The 23215-nt window shown below is 42.4% G+C and overlaps 1 protein-coding gene across 39 annotated transcripts in view; it reads left to right on the forward strand.

The window, feature by feature from the left end:
* Positions 1–23215, forward strand: part of PLCB4 (phospholipase C beta 4) — a 474866-nt gene that overhangs the window by 97157 nt on the left and 354494 nt on the right. For 7 of the 39 annotated variants that reach the window (XM_060397120.1, XM_060397148.1, XM_060397125.1 and 4 more), the window contains exon 1: positions 1777–20517. The exons of the other annotated variants lie outside the window; for them this stretch is intronic. The gene's annotated coding sequence lies outside the window, so the exon portion shown is untranslated. Of the gene's footprint in view, positions 1–1776; positions 20518–23215 lie in introns of those variants that run through there. 39 annotated transcript variants of the gene reach the window in all.

The raw sequence follows: 23215 nt of genomic DNA on the forward strand, positions 1-23215 counted from the left end.
TAGGGGTTTCAGGGAAGAAGTACTGTCTCAAGTGATGCAAGAAGGATGTATTGAAATTTAGCTGGATGAACGCCATGTGATTGGTCTTGAGTATGGTTACGAGGTGAGGAAGAGTTTCCAGAAGAAGAGGTGTGTTTCTGAAGTCCTTGCAAATTCAGAACTCTTCTAACTCAAGAATAATTCTGACAAAAGATGGTGGCTATTTCCTTTTATCAGCTAGTATGGCGCCACCCTGTGGCCACTCTATAAACAGTTTGGCATTCCCTTGGCTCAGCCTGCTTCAAAACTATCATTTCTTGAAGGATTTTAACATTTGGGGCAGATTTAACATTGATTCAAATTAATGTGACACCATATTAGTGTTTTAATGTCATATTATTTCAAAGCTACATAATTCAAGGTCACATCAAATAGGACCAAACTCTGGAGCGGTTAGCTCATGGCCATTTGATGGCACTGGAAGTAGCTCAGCATGCATAGTGTGTAGACCAGAGGAATACTAAGCTCTTGAGGAGACGGAGGGGAGGAAGAATGGTGGGAGAGGCGATGGACAAAGCATCAGGGCCCTGAAGCAAGTGTCTGAATGACGAGAGGACTGCGCTGGGGACCCTCTCAAGAGTGTTAAGGAGGGAAGGCAAGGTCAGCCTTAGGCTTCTTCAAGTTTTAATCAATGAAAAAGTTGAAATTAGACTGAGGCTGTGTATGGGTTTCAGATACTTTCCAGGTGGCTCAATGGTAAATAATCCACCTGCAATTCAGGAGATGCGGTTTCGATCCCTGGGTCAGGAAGATCCCCTGGAGGAGGAAGTGGCAACCCACCGCAGTGTTCTTGCCTGGGAAACCCCACGGAGGGAGGAGCCTGATGGGCTGCAGTCCGTGGGGTCGCAAAGAGTCAGACACGACTGAGCGACTAAATAACAACAAATGTATGGGTTTCAGATATTCATAGAACATTCCCTTTATTTCTAATTAGACTTTGGTTATAAACAATATAAGCCTTCATAATTTCAAAATACTTGTAAGATTTTTGTTTTGTTTTTGAAGGGTCCACTAAGTGTCTTGGAAGAGACAATAAAATATATAGCTTAACCCTAAGAAGATTGGATAGAGACTCAACCCAGACTTGGGATGAAAGGCTTGGGGAGAATTTGATGGGGTCTCTGGTAAAATGGTGGTGCAGAGGTTAAAGCGTCTGCCTGCAGTGTGGGAGACCTGGGTTTGATCCCTGGGTTGGGAAGATCCCCTGGAGAAGGAAATGGCAACCCACTCCAGTATTCTTGCCTGGAGAATCCCATGGACGGAGGAGCTTGGTGGGCTACAGTCCATGGGTCGCAAAGAGTCGGACACGACTGAGCGACTTCACTTTCTTTTCTTTCTTTCTCTCTGGTAAAATGGGTTAAGAGAAACACGAGTTAGACAAAGTTAAATAGATTTTTTTTACTGGTATGTGGGACTTCTTAGAGCCTTAAATGCGTTCATGTCTGCTGTGACCTTTAAGGTTGTAGCACGTGTTTTATTACTAAGGAAGCTTCACTTTGGAAATAGTCACTGTAGTCTGGTTGAGAGCTGCTTATCTTTTGCCACAATAATACTGCAAACAAGCACCTACAACATGTCCGTGGAATACAATAAAAAAAAAAAAGTATTTAACTTGCAAGTTTGGGCGGTTCAGCTGATCTTGATGTGGACTTGGCTGGTTTCAGTTAATCTCGCTCACATGTGTCTGGTCAGCTGTGGGCTGGGCAGTCAGGTCTTCGATCTTAGCTGGATTGGCTCATATGGCTGGGAGTTCAGCTGGCTGTTGGATGATCTAGCACTGCTTGGTTAGGAAGACTGGGATGCCTTGTCTCTGCTGTGTGTGGCGTTCGTTCTGCTGTTCGCTAGACCTGGCATTTTCTCCTGGCCATGGCAGAGCAGCAAGAGTGAGAGCAAGCCCAACAGCACATGTACTTTCCAGCATTTGCTTGTGTCCTGTTTGTTAATATCCTGGGCCAGAAGAGCAGAGTGAGTAGCTCCAGGGAGGGACGAGACCTGGCTCTCTGCAGTCAGAACCCTGGGACCTAACTTGAGAATGCTGGGCGAGATCACAGACCACTGAGCGTGAGGACTGAGCTCAGACTTTGTGTTGTGCCTGGCCACAGACTGTACTTCGAGTTCTGATAAGCAATCTCACAGATAGCTGTCTGGGCCAGGTCAAGTGAGAGAGTGCTCATCCGGTTCCCCGCAGGACTTCTGTTATCTTTCTGTGGAACTGTTTCAGGACTAAAAGGGTTGTGGCCATCAGCTAGTTCCAGTTGCGTTATGTTGGGAATGAAAACACAGAGGCCCAGCGAGGTTAATTGACCAGACTAAAACTGCACAGCTAGGCAGAAGCCAAACTCAACCTGGAACCTAGATGTTGTCTCCAGCCGTTGGGTTTTAGTAACCTCAAAGGAACTGTGTTTGAGGGGGAAGGAGAGGAGGTGGAAGGGAATGAAATTGTGTTTACAGTCTTTGTATATGAACAAATCACATTCTTTTTGGAGGGAGTGCAATCAAAATAATTTTTAAAATTAAAGTTCGAGGTCTTTGCAAGGGCAAAGTAAATGGTTATACATTGAGTTGTAACTGAGCTCTGTGACCGGAGATTTTTTTTTGGGGGGGGTGAGAAAAGTGGGGGTGTGTTCTGAAGCAGGGAGGGCTGTCAATGGAGGAGGTCATTTCACTGGCTGGAGTCTTCCTCTCCTCTCCCGTGAACATTAGGGAGAGCCCAGTGTGGGACGCTTCACGGGTCGGCACGTGGCCCTTGCACAGGGCTAGGCTGATCTCCACGCGGGTGCTGTTTTAGTGTCGGTGCTGCTGGAGCGGGTGCTGGCGGAGATCCTTAGTGGTACGTTTTGCTTTTCTTTCCTCTGACCCCTCCGTACCCTCAAGGACTTCTGCCGCATCTGAAAAGTCGGTGGAGGACTTCTGAGAAGAAAGGAGAGGGTTTGTGCTCCAGCTCTTATTTGTCAAACAGCAGATAGAATTGTGAAGGCGGATTTAGCCTTCCAGAATAGGAGCTATGGTAACAACTAATTTAGCTGACATGGGTGGGGAATAATTTGTTCTCTATAAATCATATTTTGTTCAGGAAATGCTCTCCAGTTAATCATTACCAAATAGACTTGATATTTTTATGATGGAACTACTTCCACAAATATGATGTATATTCTCCTGATTTACTTAGAAAATGCAGCAATTCCCCTACGTGAGAATGAATTTCTTTCCAAGAGTGTGTTTGTAAGTCCAATTTGTCAGTAAGTCCAACATAGCCTAGGTACCTGCTTAACACAATCGACTATATAGTACTGTAATAGGTTTCTAATACTTTTCACACAAACAAACATAAGAAACAAACTCAAGAAAGCATGTTAAGTGTTACAGTACAGAGCCTTGTAGAGTGCAGGAATACAGCACGGCAGCTGGCATACATACAGGGCGTGTCTGCGTCTTTGAGCGTTCTCTGTATGCAGGGGACTCGCTGCAGTGGAAACTTTTCCCCCATTTAGATGTCAGTCGTTGGACAGTGCGGTGATACGGCAACCGCCTTGTAAAGAGCTTTCTGTGTGCGTTCTCTGTTGCTCCAGTCATATCTGACTCTTTGCGACCCTGTGGACGGTAGCCCACCAGGGTCTTCTGTCCGTGGGATTCTCCAGGTGAGGATAGTGGATTGGGTTGCCAAGCCCTCTCCCAGGGGATCTTCCAGACCTAGGGATTGAACCATGTCTCCTGCATTGCAGATGGATTCTTTACCCACTGAGCCACCTGGGAAGCCCAAAGAGCCTTGTAGTGAAAGGCATTTTCTGTCGTTATTTTGTTTGCTTAGTTGCTGCTCGAGTACGTTAACAAACAAACTAAGCTTTGACAGATACACTTTTAAAAAAATGTTTTTTTTTTGAGTGTATCACATGGCTTATGGGATCTTAATTCCCCCACCAGGCATGGAACCCAGGCCCTTGGCAGTGAAAGCTTGGACTCCTAAACGCTAGCCCTCCAGAGAGTTCCCACTTTTAAACTTCTTGTGCGTTATTTTCAGGTTGCGTCTCCACACTTCCTCACTGTCAGCTGAGTAACTGTATCTGGGGGCCGCTCAGGTGGACCTGTTCTCAGACCCATTCTTGAGCATCTCCTGCTCTGGTCCATTTAACAAGGAGCTGCGTTTCCCAGCCCCCTTGCTCTCCAGTGGCCAAGGAGAGAGACGAGGCGTCTCGCTGAGCCCTTTCTGCTTCTCTGGTATCTCTGGGACAGCAGGGTCTCCCCCGTGGCTTCTGCCCTCCAGACCTAGTGGCCCAGCCTGGTCCAGTTCTGTGGGCTGGCCCCAGTCCCCGGGCTCTGTGACACCTCTTTCTTCTGTCAGCTCTCTTGATCATGGTTGCTGGTCTTTAGACTGCTTCCGTGTTCCTTCTGTGGCCGCTCAGCCCTTCCAGCGCTCTGGAACCAGGCTCTTAGCTCGAAAGCTCTGGAGTGGCTTCTGTTTTCTGTTTTCTGGTTGTCTTTGACCGATAACCGGAGAGTTGCCTTCTCATGCAACTCTCTCATTCTGATTTGCCTTTTGTAATCTGCTCTGAGAACAAAAACCAGTTTTAACCAGTTTATTTTATGGATATTAATCTGTAAATGTAATTGAATGGTTATGTTAAGTATTAGTCACTCAGTCATGTCTGACTCTTTGTGACCCCATGTACTATAGCCTGCCAGGCTCCTCTTTCCATGGAATTTTCCTGGCAAGAATACTGGAGTGGGTTGCCATTCCCTTCTCCAGGGGATCTTCCTGACCCAGGGATTGAACCTGGGTCTCCTGCACTGCAGGCGGACTCTTTACCATCTGAGCCACCAGGGAAGGCAGCTGAGCGGTAGAGCAGAGTAAGTCTAGAGCCTGGGCTCTGGCAGCAGAATGCTTGGGCTTTAGTTCCAGCCAGATCACTCATTCACTGTGTGGCTGGGCAACTTTCTTAACCTCTCTGAGACTCACTGTTTTCATCTGAAAAATGAAAGTTATTACAGTACCTATGCTGTCTCTTAAGATGAACACCTGTGGAGGGGAAAGGAGAGATGTGGGATTGGGCAGAGGGGGAAGCTGAGTTGTGATGCAGTCTTAGCAGCAGCCTTGGTCCACAGGGAGCTCTAAAGTGGGTTGAACCTTTATTCACTGAAGGAGCTTGGGTCATTGAAGGAGCTTCCGGGGGGTGTGCTTGACCTTAGGTGGAGCCGTTTTCTCCAGTGGAGGGCGGCTTTCTGCATTCTGCCTGAGAGCTCGGAGTAGCGGGGTAGTCAGATCCTCAGGCTCCAGGTAAGGTCTGGTCATTGCATCAGTGTCCATGGCACGTCTCCACATGTGTGCGGTTGTGAGAGAGTTAATCCTTGAAAAGGGTGTTGCTTGATGAAGGCATAACAGTCTTAGGAATCATTGTTGATGGATTAAATATAGCAGTCCAATTAGTGGACTTTATAGTATCTAGTTAAGAATTTGGTTTTTCTTAACTTCCTGTCCATGATCTCATACTGGAGAGTCCAGGTAAAGCTGCATAAGTGGCCTGTGGGTCAGTAAGGTTCCATGGCTTCTACACAGACATTATTAAACATATTTATATTTTTATTTTAATGGTAATGTGATGCCTTTGGACTGAAAGGCAATCTAACCAGTCAGTCCTAAAGGAGATCAGTCCTGAGTGTTCATTGGAAGGACTGATGTTGAAACTGAAGCTCCAACACTGTGGCCACCTGATGTGAAGAACTGACTCATTGGAAAAGGCCCTGATGCTGGGAGAGATTGAAGGCAGGAAGAGAATGGGATGACAGAGGATGGGATGATTAGATGGCATCACCGACTCAATGGACATGAGTTTGAGCAAGCTCTGGGAGTTGGTGATGGACAGGGAGGTCTGGCATGCTGCTGTCCATGGGGCCACAAAGAGTTGGACACGACTGAGCGACTGAGCTGAACTGAATGTAGTATCTTTAAATATGACTTGCCTGTAGATTCTTATATCCTTAGTTTTTGAAATATACAGGAATTCCACATACGATTTGATAAGAATTCACACAGCACTTGCTTTTTGAACACTTAAGATGTAGCAATGGGACTAAGCACGCATTATCTCATCAGTTCTCAGGACAGCTCTCTGCGTGCTGAGATTCCTGTGTGATGGGGAGGACTCGAGGTCAGGGAGGTTAAGCAATCTGCCCGAGGTCACCCCGCCATGAAGTGACAGCTGAGTGCCCCTGCCAGGGCTGCAGCCCTGGACTCACACGCGCCTACGCTTTTAACTACACATTTATACAATTTATACAGCAGTAGGGGAAACCTTCTCCTCTGAAAATAACTCTAGCAAAGTGTAGGTGTTGTTTTGGTAGAAACATTTCAGCTGCTGCCATAAAAATCTTCTCCCAAATGGCTCTGTGAGAGCAAAGCTGGGCAGACTCTGCTTGTGTTTAAGATGCGTGCCTTATGGCTCAGCCACAACACAAATGATTTGTTTTCCTGGCCTTGTTGGCAAAGTGATTTAATTTCTGGATCTCCCTGAAGAAAACGCCTAAACATGTAAATTTCTTTGTAATTGGATGTTTAAAGAGGAATCATGTGGAGAAGTCACAATGGGAAGGCAGGTATGTTTTCATCCATTGAGTGATGCAGGGATTGGGGAGGGAGCTAAGTATCAGTACATGGGTAGAATTCACTGCGTGGTTTTACTTCCTAGTATTTTGCTGTTTTTCATCAAGAAATGATTTTTATAATAATCTAAGGCCCTATAAGGTGGATGTTTAGGAAAGTGGGTGTTCATCATTGTTCTTGGAGAACAGCAGATTAAGTCATGTTTCTTATATCTGAATAGAAGTAGTGCCTCTTTTTCTGTAGAAAAGTACTTTTTAAAGTTGAGTGTATGGTACTAATGAGAAGTCTAGGAAACTGTAAGGTCAGAAATTTCTTAAGGTTCTGTGGATTCCAGTTTCTTTGACATATCAGGATAGTTTGGGCCATATATAGCAAAAATATAAAGTAACTGTGACATAAATGTAAAATAACTGTGAAAATTTGTGGAAAAACGATCAGAGTTAGGCACTCCATGATTTCATGGTATCGTTAAGAGTCCAGGTTATTGTCTTTCTGTCTCATCCTCCCAATCGTGTGGCTTCCATTTTCAAGGTCACTCTGGGGCCAGATTAATTTTGGCCATCATATCTGCAGTCCTAATGTGCAGAGAAAGGAGCCCTCTTAGTGTAGGCAGCTTGGTCAGTTTCTGCCGCCTTCCTAAATTCCATAAAACACTTGCATTTGTATTTCAGTGGCCAGTACTAACCTAGCTGCAAGAGAGCCTGGAAATGTGATGTTTAGTTGAGCATATTTGAGGCTGTCTTACTGATGGAGAAGAGAAGACTGGATATTGAGTGATGATGGGCAATTTGTGCCACATTTAGGACTGTAATACATATGTCTCAACTGAAAATGCAGACATGTTGGTGTTAACGTTAAAAGGTGACTTTGTTGGTTTGTGTCGTCTGCATCATCCTCGGTGTCTTTTGCGGCCTGATGTGCATCAGGACCTCTAGAGGTGTGCAGTGTGCTCGACTCTGGCACCCTTTACTGGAGGAGGTGGTATTTGAGAAGCACACTTTCTTCATGTCATTCAGTAACTTGATCAGCTGTTGTGTGCCATGCACTGTGCCTAGGGGTTACAACGTTTCCACGTCTATTTAATCACCTCCTCCACCCCTGCTGCTGCCGCTGCCAAGTCGCTTTAGTCGTGTCTGACTCTGTGTGACCCCATAGACCGCAGCCCGCCAGGCTCCCCCGTCCCTGGGATTCTCCAGGCAAGAACACTGGAGTGGGTTGCCGTTTCCTTCTCCAGTGCATGAAAGTGAAAAGTGAAAGTGAAGCCATTCAGTTGTGTCCGACTCTTAGCGACCCCATGGACTGCAGCCCAGCAGGCTTCTCCGTCCATGAGATTTTCTACACCCCATGGAAAACTTACTAACACTTCAAGGAAGTGTACTGTCTTACGGAGCTAGTTTGCTGAGTGTTTAGCCTGGAGGTGCTCATTATAGGGGAAACTTTCATGCCTGGAGTATGGAGTGAAACAGACTGTGTATCAGTTGCCTACTCCTGTAAAACCCATGTCAAAGTTTAATACTTTAAAACAATGTACTTTTATTATTTCTCATATTAATGCATTGGCTGAGTGGTTCTTGTGGCTTTGGCTGGGGTCACTAGGGGCACATTTGTGGTCAGGGGTTGGTTGTGATTTGGCTCTGTTGATCTTGGCTGGATGTGGTCCCTTGTTAGGGTGCAGCTGGGGGCTGGCTGGTCAGTTGGTACCCTGGGATTTCCTCCACATGGTCTCTTCATCTGCAGCTGTCCCAAGCTTCTCATTGAGCTGAGATGGTTCAGGAGGAAGAATGGAAGTACACGAGGCCTGTTGAAGCCAAGGCTCCAAATTAACACAGCCTGAATTCTGCCAAAGCAAGTCACAAAATCGGCCCAGATGAAGCTGGAGGTCCAAGCTCCATCTCTTGTTGAGAGGAGCTTCCAGGTCACATTGTAAGGGGCATGGAGAGATAAAGAAGGAGAGAAATGGGGCCATTTCAGCAATCAATCTGCTGGTTTCCCAGCGAGGAGAAGCTTAGCCTGTACTGTTAGTCTGAACTTTTCTCCTTCCCTCTTTCCACCCAGCACCTCCAGTCAAAATTTCTATTCATTGAACTTCTTGATAGCTTTGGTAGTGGAATTAAATCAGTTGTCTGTACCTGCCTCAGTGTGTTGGAATTCCCAGAGCTTAGTCACCAGCTGATGGGTAAGACTTTGGAGTACATGGGCTCTGCCAAGGGTCCTTTTGTGTTTAATTTTCAGTTTTGTTTCAGGTGTTGCAGAGGTGAGATCTGATGCTATTTCCTTCTATAATTTTTTTAATGTATTTCTTCTTCTTACTTTGGCTGTGCTGGGTCTTAGTTGCAGCGCAGGCTCTTCTCTGGTTGTGGAGCGTGGGCTTCTCATTGCAGTGGCCTCTCTCATCGAGCATGGGCTCTAGGCTGGGAGGCTTCAGTAGTTGCAGCTCTTGAGCTCTGGAGAATCGGTTCAGTAGCTGTGGCACACGGGCTTTGTTGTTCTTTGGCACGTGGGCTCTTCCCAGATTGGGGATCAAACCTGTGTCTCCTGCCTTAGCAGGTGGATTCTTTACCCCCGAGCCACTAGGGAAGCCCCTTATACTATTTCTTGACTGATACATTCTGTGATGTGCAACCCTCTGAACGTGCAGTCTCCTCATCCATAAAATGGGCACATGGCTATCCTATCTCAGTGTATTTAAGAAATCATCTAAAACACCCCACCATTGCTCATAATAACTAAGGCTGACGTGGACTAACCCTTGTGCTGGGTGCAGTTCTTCACAAACCTGTGAGGTAGGTATGGTGCTACCGGGGCCCAGAAAGGTTCAATGACAAGTCAGGGTGACGCAGACCTCTCTAGCCAGATGAGTCACTTAAAAATGAGAGAAATAAAGGTCTTATTTTGACAGAATTGAGAGGGATGGGAACAATGACTTAGACTTTTAAACTGAAGTTTGGATTTTTAGTACAGAGCCTGCCCTGACAATTTACATAGCTATTTCTTGCAGGTAGATTTGACATTCAGAAGCAATCAGGTTGTATTGTCTGTTCTTTGAGGGATTACTGGGCTCTGCGCATCTTGAAAGTTACATCTGCAATCAGCATTAATTTCATTGTTAACCATCCTTCATAATAGTTACCGCGTTGTTCCTTTTCTGTTTTTCTTCTGTTTTTGAGACTACTTGGGTTTTAGTGGAGATGGTAAGTTGTGAGATTAGATGGGACAGCTCAAGTTTATTGCTCAAGAAGCCGTATTAGACACAGAGAGTGAACTCGGAGCTCGGCTGAACCATGGGGTCGCTAATCCAGTATCACTGAGCACTATGCTCTGTTCTTCCCCATTTTAGTCCAAAATGTCTGTTGAACCGGTGTGGGGTGAAGAAGGCACCGGGCGTTAAATGGGAGTGATTTTCGCATTACATTTTATGATTTCACTTAAGGGAGTCGCACTGAACTGCTTGAACAAAGGGAGAAATTCCCCTGGAAGCCAAGGTCAGAGGAAATCATATGGAGAAAAAGACAAATAAGTGATGCCCATTTGCTTTATTAATACATTTGTCTTAGTTCCTTTGGGCTGCTGTAACAATATCCTGTGAACTAGGAAACTTATAAACAACAGACATTTATTTCTCATAGTTCCCGAGGTTGGAGGTCTGAGATCAGAATGCCAGCATGTTCGAGGGAGCGCCCTCTCCTGGGTGCAGACCTCTCCTTGTATCATCGTGTGGTAGTAAGGGCTGGTGAGCTCTCTGGAACCTCTTTTAGAAGAGCAATAATCCTGTGCTCCATCCTCATGACCTAAGCACCTCCCAATCACCTTTCCTTCTAATGTCAGGATCTTTGGTGTTTCATGAATACTGAGGGGACACAGACATTCAGATCATAGCAATATTCAAACAGATTTTTAAAAAGTCATTCATTTCATGTAGAGTGGCTATAACTTAAAAAAAGCCCTTTGCTGCAGCAGTATTCAAGAAAACAGAGCAATTCTTGAGATGCTGCACAATCAGAACGTTAAAATGTTGATTAGAGGAACCATGAGCCTGGTTGTGACTGCATTTTGGTTGGTGTCATGTGAATAAGGAGCGGCAGACGTTTTTTTTTTCAATTCTTAGTGATTGAAATATTGGGATTTTTTAAGCAGAAAGGAGAAGAAACTATAATGGAATTCAGGACACTGCACTTAATTTTCTGACTTCTAGAGAGTCACATGAGTTTAAAACACTCCTTAATTGGCTGCATTTTTAATTAAAGAAAAACAGAAGGAGCTTTTCTTTTCACCTATATAAGAACTCATAAGAAATCTCTTTATCTTATAATTCACAGGTCACAGGATCGAGTTTGAATAAATAAGTATTCACCCACATATATTTATAAAATACTAGTAAAAACTAATTTATGTGGAATTCTTGCTGTATGCTGTGTACTATTTTAGTGTTTTACTGAAATAACCACTTTATCCTCACAGTAGCCCCTTGAAATAAATATTGTCATTATTTCTATTTTTATAAATGAGGAAACCAAGGCACAGAGATCTTAAGTAACTTGCGTAAAGTACACAGCAAGGGAGTTGCAGAGTTAATATTCAAATCCAAACCATTTTAATCGGTGCCCTACGGTGTTGCCCAAGTGTCAGTCATTCAGATACTACCTTCATTCTTTTCGCCATTCTTCTATTCTTCTATTTTTATTTCATATTTTTCACTTTTGTTTAACTACAAACATACATGTATTTTAAAAGGCAACCTTAGATCATTACCTTGGAAAACTATCTTGTGCCACAAATTGTTGAGATAGCCAATAAAAATTTAAAAATGCAGACTAAATAGTGTCATCCAATCCTAAGTAGTTGCCAGTTTTACTGAAACTCGAGTCAGAGACCTGCCTTCACTGTCCTCAGAGAGAAAGAGGAGAGAGCCAAGATTAGAGTGAATTTGAAGACAAAGTTAGGGCCCTCTTTAATGTCACCCTAAGGGGTGTGTGTGTGTGTGCATGTGTGTGGTAGTGAGCGAGATGGATAGCCTACTTTCTTGATTCCGTGGGAATCACTTTAAAACGTTAAGATGTGGTGCTATCTTCAGAATTAAGGGAAGTGAAGCGGAAGACACCGAGATGAATTCAGGCCTCTTTCAGTTCAGCCTGTCCAGGGAAAGCTATTGTCTGAATTATTAACCCTAAAGTCACTCCGTAATTCTTCTGGTCCTAGAAGATCCTTCTAGGTTGCTTTCTGGAAAGGACTGTGGGTAGTTTTTTTTTGTTGTTTTTTACTAAAGTTATTATGTATAGAAGAAAGTGTAATTACCCCTGAATTTAAACCAAACTACTTAGAAAATGGCCTTACATTAAGTCTTGCTTCAACCTTGACACATAGCTAGTGGTTTGAAACATTAGCATCTTAGTCCTCTTTCATACAGATCTATCTCATCTATATCTATCTATCTATGTATATTGCTCTTCATCATTAATTTAGAGTTGTTATATTTTGATTATGGTAAGAAAAGCAGAAGGGGCTTTTCGTCTCCCAGTTTAACCTTAATGATGAAACTCCATGTGTTTTTAAGTAATGAAGAGGGATCTTCCTTTTAATTCACAGGCCTCTTAAAAGCAGTTCATAGACATCATTAAGGCTCATCAGTGTGAACAATAATCTGCATCTGAAGCTTTTACTGATTACCTGATCACATAATTTCTACACGTTCTAATTTCATTTTTGGGTGTTTCTTACATTATATGAATTCTTAATCAAGATGAATCTATAAGCAGTGCCCTTTTTACACAGGGTGAGAGAATGCTACTTGACAAAAGTTTTAGTGGAAGATGATGAATGAAACTGGCTGCATCTTACCCAGAATCCCTATTTCCATTTTAAAATATTACAAATATTAAATATTAATATAGCTGCAAATAGGCAGCATGATGTAGGATATAACTTATGTGGCTGGTAAACTATTTCCTGTTCAGTGTGCCAGTGAACTTTGGAAAACTTCTAATAGATGTTAGGCCTAGTTAGCTGCTCAGAGTTTGAGAACAGACGTAGGCAGCTTGGGGAAGAACAAGGGAACATCTGTCTGCACTGAAGCTGCTGTGGGATTGTATCTCCAAGGGGCAAGCACTCCACTCCAGTTGGGACAGCATGGTGGGCTGGATGGGCCGCTGTTCGGTAGCAAAACAGAGACCTCTTCATCTGCAGGTTCATGTAAGGTGACGTGGTATGCTTTGTCCGATTAGTAAACTGTGGCCAGGGCTGGATTCTAACAGTTCAGCTGGGCTTTGTTTATTTAGGCATAATTGATTTACAGTTGTGTTACTTTCTGATGTGTTAATTAATACAGCAAAGTGATTTTATGTATAAAATGGTTTCTCTTAGGAAACTGAACAGAGTTCTGTGTGCTGTCCAGTAGGCCCTTGCTGTTCATCCCTTCTGTATATCAACGCTTCCATCTGCTAACCCCGGCCTCCCATGCCGTCCCTCCCTAGGCCCTCCTCCTTGGCAACCACTAGTCTGGTCTCTATCTCTGTGTATCTGTTTGTTTTTCATAGATAGGTTCATTTGTGTCCTATTTTAAATTCTACGTGTAAGTGATATCGTGTGGCATTTGTCTCTTTCTGACTTTCTTAGTATGGTACTCTGTAGTTGCATCCATGCTGTTACAAATGGCATTATTGCATTCTTACTTAGATGCAGTCTGTGGCTAGGCTTTAGAAACCAGAACTAGCTCTGGAAATGTGTCCTGGTTTCAGAAATAAGGTCAGTGAAGGTCAGGGTAGTTAGAGTCTCAAGGGCACGGACCACATCTGTTTCCTCACCAGTGGGTGCCCGGCATCTGACATAGTTCTGGGTGCATGGCAGGCACTCAGGATTTAAATAATGTGTCAAATCAATGAGGGAACCCAGTTATATTGGGCAACTAATGTTTTTGGCATCATAAATCATTTTTGCTTGGTGAGAGGAAACCCTAGCAGAACTGGTGTGTATGTGTGTTTTAGAGCTTTCTGGAGAAATAGAATCAGTTACAGTTTGGGGAACTGAAAAAGAAAATAGAGAGTTATCTTGGAGTGAGTGGTTGGTTTCCCACAATACGTTTCTCTGATTGAAAGAGATATTTTCAAGCTCTTTTTAGACACAGAGAATGAGATTATGACTTCTGTCCCTTATCCTTTCTGTCTGTGCAGGAAGAAAGAGCCTGTCAGGATTTAGAACAGAGAGAAGCTATGTGGAAAACATAGTTTTCTTCTAGACTGTGGGTCTCGAGGATTAATAGAACATACTAGGAAATAAGGTTCTTTCTCTTGGGAAATTACTAGCGCTGGCAGCTTGAAATAGCATGAGAAGGTGTTTCATTGGAGGCAGGTCTTCAGGCAGTGTGCCTGAGAGGGTGTGAGCCCGAGGGAGGGAAATGGAAGGAAGGGCAGAGCTGTGTTGGTGAGCAGCTGAACCGGAGCGACTGGAGTGGAAGGCACCCTGCGTGTTCTCAGCACTGACTGTATGCCAGGCCATGGGACATACGCATCAATATTAACTGTTTTGAGACAGCTGTTATTTTGGATGTGTTATATTTTTCCGAGAGATGCTATTATCCCCATTTGACACATAAGGAATCTGAAGTTTATTAGGAGGCCTGTGATTAGTCTAAAGACATGTTAATAGCTAGAACATATAATGGGGCTGGGGTTTGAACCCAGGACTGTCTGATTCAAAAATTCAAATTCTTTTCCCAGGTGAAGCCATTCCTTGCCTTTCTTACGGTTGTATTCTGTATTTAGCAATTATCTCAAGTGCTTCATAGCATTTACCAATTGTGAGGGAAAAGTTCTGTTTTAACAGGGAAGGTAATGTTGGATTGTGGACTCAGTGTTTAGATTTTCAGCCGTGTGTGTGTGTGTGTGTGTGTGTGTGTGGAATGGGGGATATCCGGGTGGTCCAGGTCCTTCATATTCAAAGCATGCTCCCAGGACTGGCCACATTAGCATCACTCGTGAACTTGTTAAAATGCAAGATCTCAGGCCCCACAGCCAACCTCTAGCACAGTCTGCATTTTTCAGCAAAATTCCCTTGGTGATTTGGGTGCACACGAAAGCTTGAGAAGCTCTGTGGAAATGACTGTGATGATTCCCCCACAGCTGTTTGAGAGGCTGGCAATAGCATGTGAAAGCAATAGTAGTCGGTGACAGTCGTGAGTCATTATCCCAGTTTATTGAGTGCTTACTATATGCCAGATGATATAGTGTTTTATATAGATTTTATTTTAAAAATTTCACTTACCCTGTGCTGTGGTGATTTTGATCCTCTGTTAAATGTGGGAAATCTGAACCATAGACAGGTTAAGTAACTCACCCGAAATTAAAGAACTCTGATGCCAACCCAGGTATGTCAGGTCCCAGCTTCATGCTGTCCAACTTAACTACATACTAGATCACCAGTGTTTGACTGGTCATGATAAGAAAGTTTGAATTATACCACAGAGCACTGCCAGTTGACAAATAATGTTCTCTGACATGTATTTTACTGATTCTAAATTATGAGACAAAAATAATCTCTTTTGAATGATATCTGATATTGCTTAAACCATGAGTTGTTTGTTTTTTTTTCTTGGAGTAGAATAAGCATTTAGAATAAACAAAAGAACCTAGGAGGCATTTTGTTCTGTGAATTATGTTCTAACTTTAAAGATAACTACCTTTTCTACCTTTTACTGATAGTTATTAATAACATATGATTCAATAATTCTGATCATATTGACAAACTGCCTTTTTAACACTGATAGTCAGTGATATAATAAAAGATGTTGGACGCAGGTAGCGTGAAGAGTTAGAGGAACATTGCTGAGTATGTAAGTTCATGTGATGGTTTTTGTTGTTTCTCAGTGTATTCCTTTTTTTGTTTTTGTCAATTTTTGTTTGTTTGCTTTTTATTTCCCTAGGTGGATGATGTATGTGGGCTGAAACACTTGCAGTGTTTGTTAGAATGTCATTACCATGCTTTAAAGTAATGTTCTCTGCTAATTTGTTCTCTGTTCCTTAGAGCAAGCAGTGAGCTGACTACAATAGATTTACTGGGTTGCAGGCTTTAAACTTGGTTGGAAGGACCAAGGGCGCTATTCTTTTGGTTTTGATCTGTAGACTTGGGGGATAAAAGGGAAGCAAAAAATACAATTTTTGTGTGTTTTGAGGATTTGCAGGAGAGAAAGAGGGGGCAGATCTGTCTGAACCTGAACATTTGCTTGTTTATCGTGTCACAGTAAGTGAATGGCAGAAAGTGAAGAGGAACTAAAAAGCCTCCTGATGAAAGTGAAAGTGGAGAGTGAAAAAGTTGACTTAAAGCTCAACATTCAGAAAATGGAGACCATGGCATCCAGTCCCATCACTTCATGGGAAATAAATGGGGGAACAGTAGAAACAGTGTCAGACTTTAATTTTTTGGGCTCCAAAATCCCTGCAGATGGTGACTGCAGCCATGAAATTAAAAGACGCTTATTTCTTGGAAGAAAAGTTATGACCAACCTAGATAGCATATTGAAAAGCAGAGACATTACTTTGCCAACAAAGTTCTGTGTAGTCAAGGCTTTGGTTTTCCCAGTGGTCATGTGTGGATGTGAGAGTTGGACTGTGAAGAAAGCTGAGCGCTGAAGAATTGATGCTTTTGAACTGTGGTGTTGGAGAAGACTCTTGCGAGTCCCTTGGGAAGAGGCAGTTAGAGGGGCATAGTGGAGAGAGAATTGAAGCATAGAAAAAATAATAATCAGCATGGGGGGGAGGTGGGGTTCTCTTGAAAATACTTTAAGTAGAAATGTCTGTTCGCTTCCCTGAAACTCTGGATATTAAAAAAATGTTAAAAGTGGAGGAAAACTTCACTAAAAGTTGGAAATGGCTATAATCCAAAAGACTGAAGAATATCTACCAAATTTGGTGGTATTTGGAGCAAACCCAGGGAAAATCAAAGTATGTCTCTCTTAAAACCCCTGGAGGCAGAGGCTCTGCCAGACCAAAGCCTTTGCATGGAAGAGAGAGGTTGGAGGCATAGGTGGGTCTCTGGGCGGCAGCCCCTGTTCCTGGTTTGATCTTTCCTTTGTTTCTTGATTATTTAATAACCCCTGTGTTTCTTCTTCCTTTTCCTTCTATAATTTAGGTTTATGTTGTGCTTTTTACTTGTTTGTGGTGATAAATTACTATAAATGTGAATAATAATATAAAAAAATTCTATGCTCATTGATTTATTAACTTTAGACAGGGCCTGTTGGCTCCTAGATATGAAGATTTAAATAAATAGCACATTTGTATTCCTCCCATCTTTTCCTCTAGCCTTCTTAATTATATTACTTATCATTTTTGTATTATTGAGATGTATAATATGTTCTTTTTTAATAGTTACTGTACCTTTTGTTTTTCCAGCTTTATTGAAATGTAATTGACATTCAAATGTAACATTGTATAAATTTTATGGGTATGAGTAGGATGTATAATATGCATATATATTGTGAAATGATTGCTATCGTAAGGGTACTTAGCACAGTCATCACCTCATAGTGTTACCGTTTTTAAAGTTGAAATATAGTTGATTTTCAGTGTTGTGTTAGTTTCAGATGTACAGCAATTGAATCAAACACACACACACACAGACACACACACAGACACACACAGACACACACACACAGACACACACACACACACAGACACACACACAGACACACACACACACAGACACACACACACACACACACACAGACACACACACACACACACACACAGACACACACACACACACACATAGGTTGTTTTATTCGCCAAATCATGTCTGACTGTTTTGCGACTCCATCGACTGTAGCCCGCCAGGCTCCTCTATCCATGGGATTTCCCAGGCAAGAATACTAGAGTGGGTTGCCGTTTCCTTCTCCGGGGATCTTCCTGACTCAGGGATGGAACTTGCGTCTCCTTCATTGGCAGGAAGATTCTTCACCATCTGAGCCACAAGGGGAGTCCACAGACGTTTCCTTTATGGGTTATTACCAAATATTGAGTGTTGTTTCCTGTGCTGTACAGTGTATCCTTGTTGTGTATGGATAGTGATCTGTCACTGTTAATCCTGAACTCGGAATTTACTCCTCCTTCCTCTACCCCACAGCATTACTATTTGTGTGTGTGGTGAGAAGATTTATAACATTTTCATTACAGTCTGCATATTATAATTGTTTGACTTCCATTTCATATTTAAATAATTATGTTGCAAAAACCAGAACAAAAGAAAATGTCAAGCCAGGAAGCCTAACAGAATGGAATAATAGAATTAAGGGGAACCACGTGGTTATTAGAAACCACAACATAAATGGAATAAACTCATTCATTAGAAGGAAACTGTGCTTAGAATCTGAGTCATTTAAAACAAAGTGATCACAAGTAAATGTAAACTGAAACAGCAGTGGTTGTTATTAATATGGAAGATGGAGGGAGTTTTTACTTTTATGAGTTTTGGCTATTGATTTCACGCCTTCTATGGTCTGAACTTTTAAAATAAACTTGTGGCGCTTTCACAATTAATTTTTAAGACATCCCAGTCTATATCTATTTGTTATAACAGGACACAGATACATGTTCTTCATAGGAAACAGTGACTGTTTAACTTCCTGCTTTTGCTACAGAGCAAGTCCTTAGTAAGGAGTGGCTGAGAGAATGTGCACTTAAATATCATGATATGCAGCTTTTTCTTAATCATGACATTTGCTGAGGGACTGGAGTTTGTATTTTTCTAATATAGCCTTGTGACATGATTTTTTAAAATAAGCAGTTGTATTGCTGTTTCACGGGTGTTGAAATACCATCCCATGCTTCCTGGATCATTTCTTAATTAAAATAATTTTCTCAACCTATTATAGTTGAGAGAATATTATGCTTATAATTCAGTAGAATCTGGATTCATGAATGAAAGACATAGTTTTTAAATTAAAGGTTAAATATCTTAGTAGAACAATAAGGGGAATAAACCTCATTTTAGAAAGATGTTGATCTTTAAAGGGACATGAGCTGGAAAAATGATTCGTGTGCAGTAGTTCTGGAGTAGTCAGGGCAGATGAGTGAGGGGTCAGTGTGCCTCAGTTATTTCAGTGGAGCAGCTGTGAACCGCCCATCTATCCCGAAAACCTGCTTTTCCACCTAAATGAGAACAGAAGGATGTCAGGCTTGCTGGGTGTGCAGGGCTTTGGGATTGGAGAGGGGAGGAGGTGCTGGACGGGGGAGTTGGGTCCTACGTGTGGTTTGCTGGAGGGATCTGACTCAGTTTCCTCCCCTTGAATCTGCCTGTAGAGTCGTTGAAATGTACACACATGGATGCAGTAGGTGTTGGGTTTGGGTGGTGGCTACTCCTGCCTTGCGGTTGGTATCTTGGCTGGGGTGCCCTCTCTGTAGGATATGTTGGCTGAATGTTCGTCTCTGAGGTCTGATGTGCAACCACACACCCGCCAGAGTAGCTGCAGGGGCTCCAGCAGAAGGTCCGGCTGCTTGAGGGTGTCCCTTGTTTCCCAGCATAATGGGTGGAATGAAGGAGACGCCCATGAAATACATGTATAGCCCATTTCTCATGCTTCTGTTTTTAAAATATGTTTACTCTATTAATATTGAGTAATCTAGAAATTGATCTCACTGGAATTTCGTAGAGATTAGTACAAATTGGAGGTAGATGGGAAGGTTTGTAATCTAAGGGCTTTTCTAAGTGCTTTGAAAAGTCATCCCAGTGTCAGGTATGTTCCATAAAAACGGGCAAGTGAATCTAAAATTATTAGCACTTCCAAGTCTGTCTGAAAAAATATAATTCCCTCTGGATGCCCCACAAATAAAGGGTCCCATGGTTAAATAATTGGGATGCAGTACATACACAATTTTTTAAAGTTTCTGCTGTATAGGATTCTATTGACATTAGTATAGATTGACCACCCTAAAATTTCACCCTGAAACCTTGTTTTGTGAAGTATTTTACACTCTCTGGCACATTTTGGGAAAAGATAACCTTTCAAAAAAATTTGTCATGCTAGTGCTTGTGGGCAGATAAATCAGGGGACTTGTAAGTGTGTGTGTGTGTGTGTGTGTGTGTGTGTGTGTGAGTATTTTAATTTGATGGAGAATTAAAATCCTCTTGAGATATATTTCTGGGACCAAAGTATCCACATTTTACTATCTGTGGAAGGAGTATAATCTCCAGATCTCACTCGAGCTATTAGTTCTTATCTATTTTTCTTTTGATTAGCGCTACTGGTAACTTAAGAGTTTAAAAAATCTACTTTCTTTCTTGAATCCTGAAGGTGTTACACAGGGAAACAGGCGAAAGATGGCAGCCAGATGGGGGAGTTGAAACAAAGACTCTTAGCAGCTCACAAGTTATCCCAGTTCCTGAATGGACAGTCAGTTGGGCTTTCCATTAGGTTCATAGCTTGCATTTTCGTAGCCTTCACTGTAGAGAAGTTAAAGACGTATTGGGACGATGAGTTCTGGTGGAGGATTCAGATTTCCCTGTTCCTGCTGAGAAGCCCTAGCCTCTGGGCAAGTGGCACTTCTCGTGTACGGGGCACTCACTCATTCATGGGCAGATGCTTGGCAAGACGCCGGCCAAAAGCATTGGCTGTATTTGTCGTTCTGCTTGGAATAGTGAAAAGAGTCTTTCTTGGCCGCTGTGTCTGGATGTTTTGTTGTGGCTATGGGCACGGTTTGTCCAGCATCTCACTTTGTGGCCGAGGGCTGGGACGCTGCAGGGAGAGTCCTTACGTGTGCTGGCTGTGTGGGGCTTGCTCATGCCGAGTCTCCCTTCTGGAAAGAGTGAGCTTATCCTTGCAGTTCTCAGCCTGCACCAGGCGTGCTTCAAGATCCTCTTTCTGCCCAGGTGAAGTTTATAGCCTGCTCACCGCTTTTCAGGTAAGAGAACATGCTGAAAAACGGGTTTATGAGTGGAAGTTAAGGTTTACAAAGGGGAGTCATTTTGATGTTTCTTTTTTTATAGCTTGAGGTAGGGCTGGCACAGTTTTATTTTTGTGGTTCCTGAAGGTAAGCAGGTATAGGATTATGCAGTGGCAGGAAAAAAAAAAAACAACAAACACTTGAAAATACTTCTCTGTTTTTAAATTTCTTAGACCACTCAGACTTTTCATGAAGATTATTTTATTGCTGATTTTTTCCCTTAGATTTTCTAATAAGGGAGAAGCCTAAGACAAAGACAAAATTGAGGCAACAAAGTATATCAGACACTATCGTTTTATGGTAATTCTGGTTTTAATTAGACACAGATTTATTTTGATGTCTTTTTTTTTTTAATAAATTTTCTAAACCTGACTGAAACTCAGATTTTTCAATAAGGCATTTATTGGTATGATTCAATTGACTGGTAGGATTTTTGTGTGTCTGTCTTTTAAGATTTTACATATTTAAAAACATTAACCACCTATATAAGGGTATATGAGAAATCTCTGTACCTTCTGCCCAGTTTTGCTTTGAATGTAAACCTACTGGAAAAAAAAAAATCTAGCAAAAAAAAAAAAGTAGCCAGTCTCTTGAAAATGTTTTCTATGACTACCTTAGCATGGCGCAATACAGCGCAGAAAGTGCTTCTCCATTATGCACGAATTATTACAAAGATAGGTTCGTTTTTGTTTTTCATAATCAGTAATAAAAGTGTGAGACATATTTCAGTGTCGTGCTTTGATTGCCTCCTCTTAAACAGTTTCATTTTTATCGTTACTTTCTTTTTATGAGCAAGTGATACTAGTTTTTATTTATGGGTTTGATGCAACATCAACTTTTCTTTTTTGGTGTCACTATGGCATGTGGGATCTTAGTTCCCCGACCAGAGATCAAACCCGGGCCCCCTGCAGGGAAAGGGCGGCGCCATAACTGCTGGGCGCCAGGGAAGTCCTTGATTGCCGCTTTTTGAAAACCTATCTTAAGACAGGCAAAATGATGATTTTTAAAAGTCTCTTCCTAAATAAGAAGAGAGAATGAAAATATACTTTTTACTTACTGTCTTAGAAATGTACTTACTTATTGTTTTGGAAAGTTGATTGGACAATATGTAAAATTCCTGAAATAAAAGTGGAAATCAGTAACTTAAAAGTTGTTTTTTGGTAACCATATTTTTAAAAACCACTTTTTACAAAGTTACGCATATTTATAGACAAAGAAGTGATGCTGAAGTATGAAACTTGCAGTGAGTACAGAGTAGTTGACTTAAGGTGGCTTTAGAAAAATCTTTGTGTGCTTTGTTTCGTCAGCTTAGTATCTTTCAAGAAATGTTATTATAAGAGAAAATGTTAAACCTTTAGTTTTGTATCAACCATGACTAGCCACTGATATTTGAGCATAAAAGTTTCTGTTATGATGACTGAAATAAAACATGGTCTTTAAAATACACTTTTTCTAGACAGATGTACACATGATAATGTGAATAAATAAACAACATTCTATGGCTGTTTTTAAGATCAGTAAATAACTTTCCCAGATGTCTTACAACTGAATGGGGCGGCAATAGCCGGAGAATTCCTCTGATTGTACCCGTTGAAGAGAACATTTTCTACTCTTTTTACAGAAAAGAGCAGTTATCAATACATGCAGAGTGATCCCCTCTCCAGAGATGCGTGGGGTATTTCTAGAGCCACTGGAGAATATGAAACTTTCCAAAGTGCTCACAGCAGGTTGCAACGTGTTTACTATGGTGGACTCTCTAAGGTGGCAGGGGTCCAGGCAGCTTCCATTCCTAGGTGGGGGCAAGGTCACAGCATTGTAGGGAGGAAGTGACTGTCAGGGAAAGGTGCTTCCAGGAGACAGGAGGTCAAGGCTTCCTGTTGTTCACCTGGTTTCCTGTAGCTGTCCTCTCGTTCTGAGGTTCAAGCTGCTACTTGAAAAGGCTTTGGTCCCCAAGGCTCAGCTACAGACTCGTAAGATCACACCAGATCATATGTGGTTTGGTTGAACAGCAAATTCTAACACAGCAGGTGTGGGCTGCGGCCTGGGATCCTGCATTTCTAACAAGCCCCAGGGCTGCTGGTGTTGCAGGTTCTGGGACTACTCTGCCAAACACCTCCCAGAGTGTTATTTTTAACTTAATGAATGTTTTCTAGTTTGTGCTAAGCAATGAGTTTGTGAAGTAAATAGCAGAGAATGTGATCAAGGTGAACCGACTGGCTGTAGACAGCGGCCCTTCACAGGTAATGTGATAGGTGATGGTTTTGGGGAAGGAAATGTGAGGCTTTGTAACCTCTCACAAGCCTCCCCAGCGATCCTTTTGCAGGACGCGTTCTGTTGGCAGCCTTGCCCCTGGCCTCTCAGGACAAACCTCTCATCCACTCTCTCCATCTGCACACAGGAGCCTTTTTTAACGTGTGTCAGGTCTGATTTGCATCTTGCTCCTGCATCTTCTAACAGCATCCTCTCTCCAGCCTGGCTTGCAGGTCCTCCACTACAGCTCCGTGTGCATTTAAATTTAGAAGTCGTCTGTGGGGAGCTACTTCTTTCCTTCATATAACACACATTTTCCCAATGTAATCAACCAGTCTTGGGCAGTTGATTTAAAAAAAAAAAAAAAAAGAAGAAGGCTTGCATGTCTCAACTTGTTAGACTTGTG

Source organism: Ovis aries, chromosome 13 (assembly GCF_016772045.2).
Source record: "Ovis aries strain OAR_USU_Benz2616 breed Rambouillet chromosome 13, ARS-UI_Ramb_v3.0, whole genome shotgun sequence".
In the NCBI taxonomy this organism is placed as follows: Eukaryota; Metazoa; Chordata; class Mammalia; order Artiodactyla; family Bovidae; genus Ovis; species Ovis aries.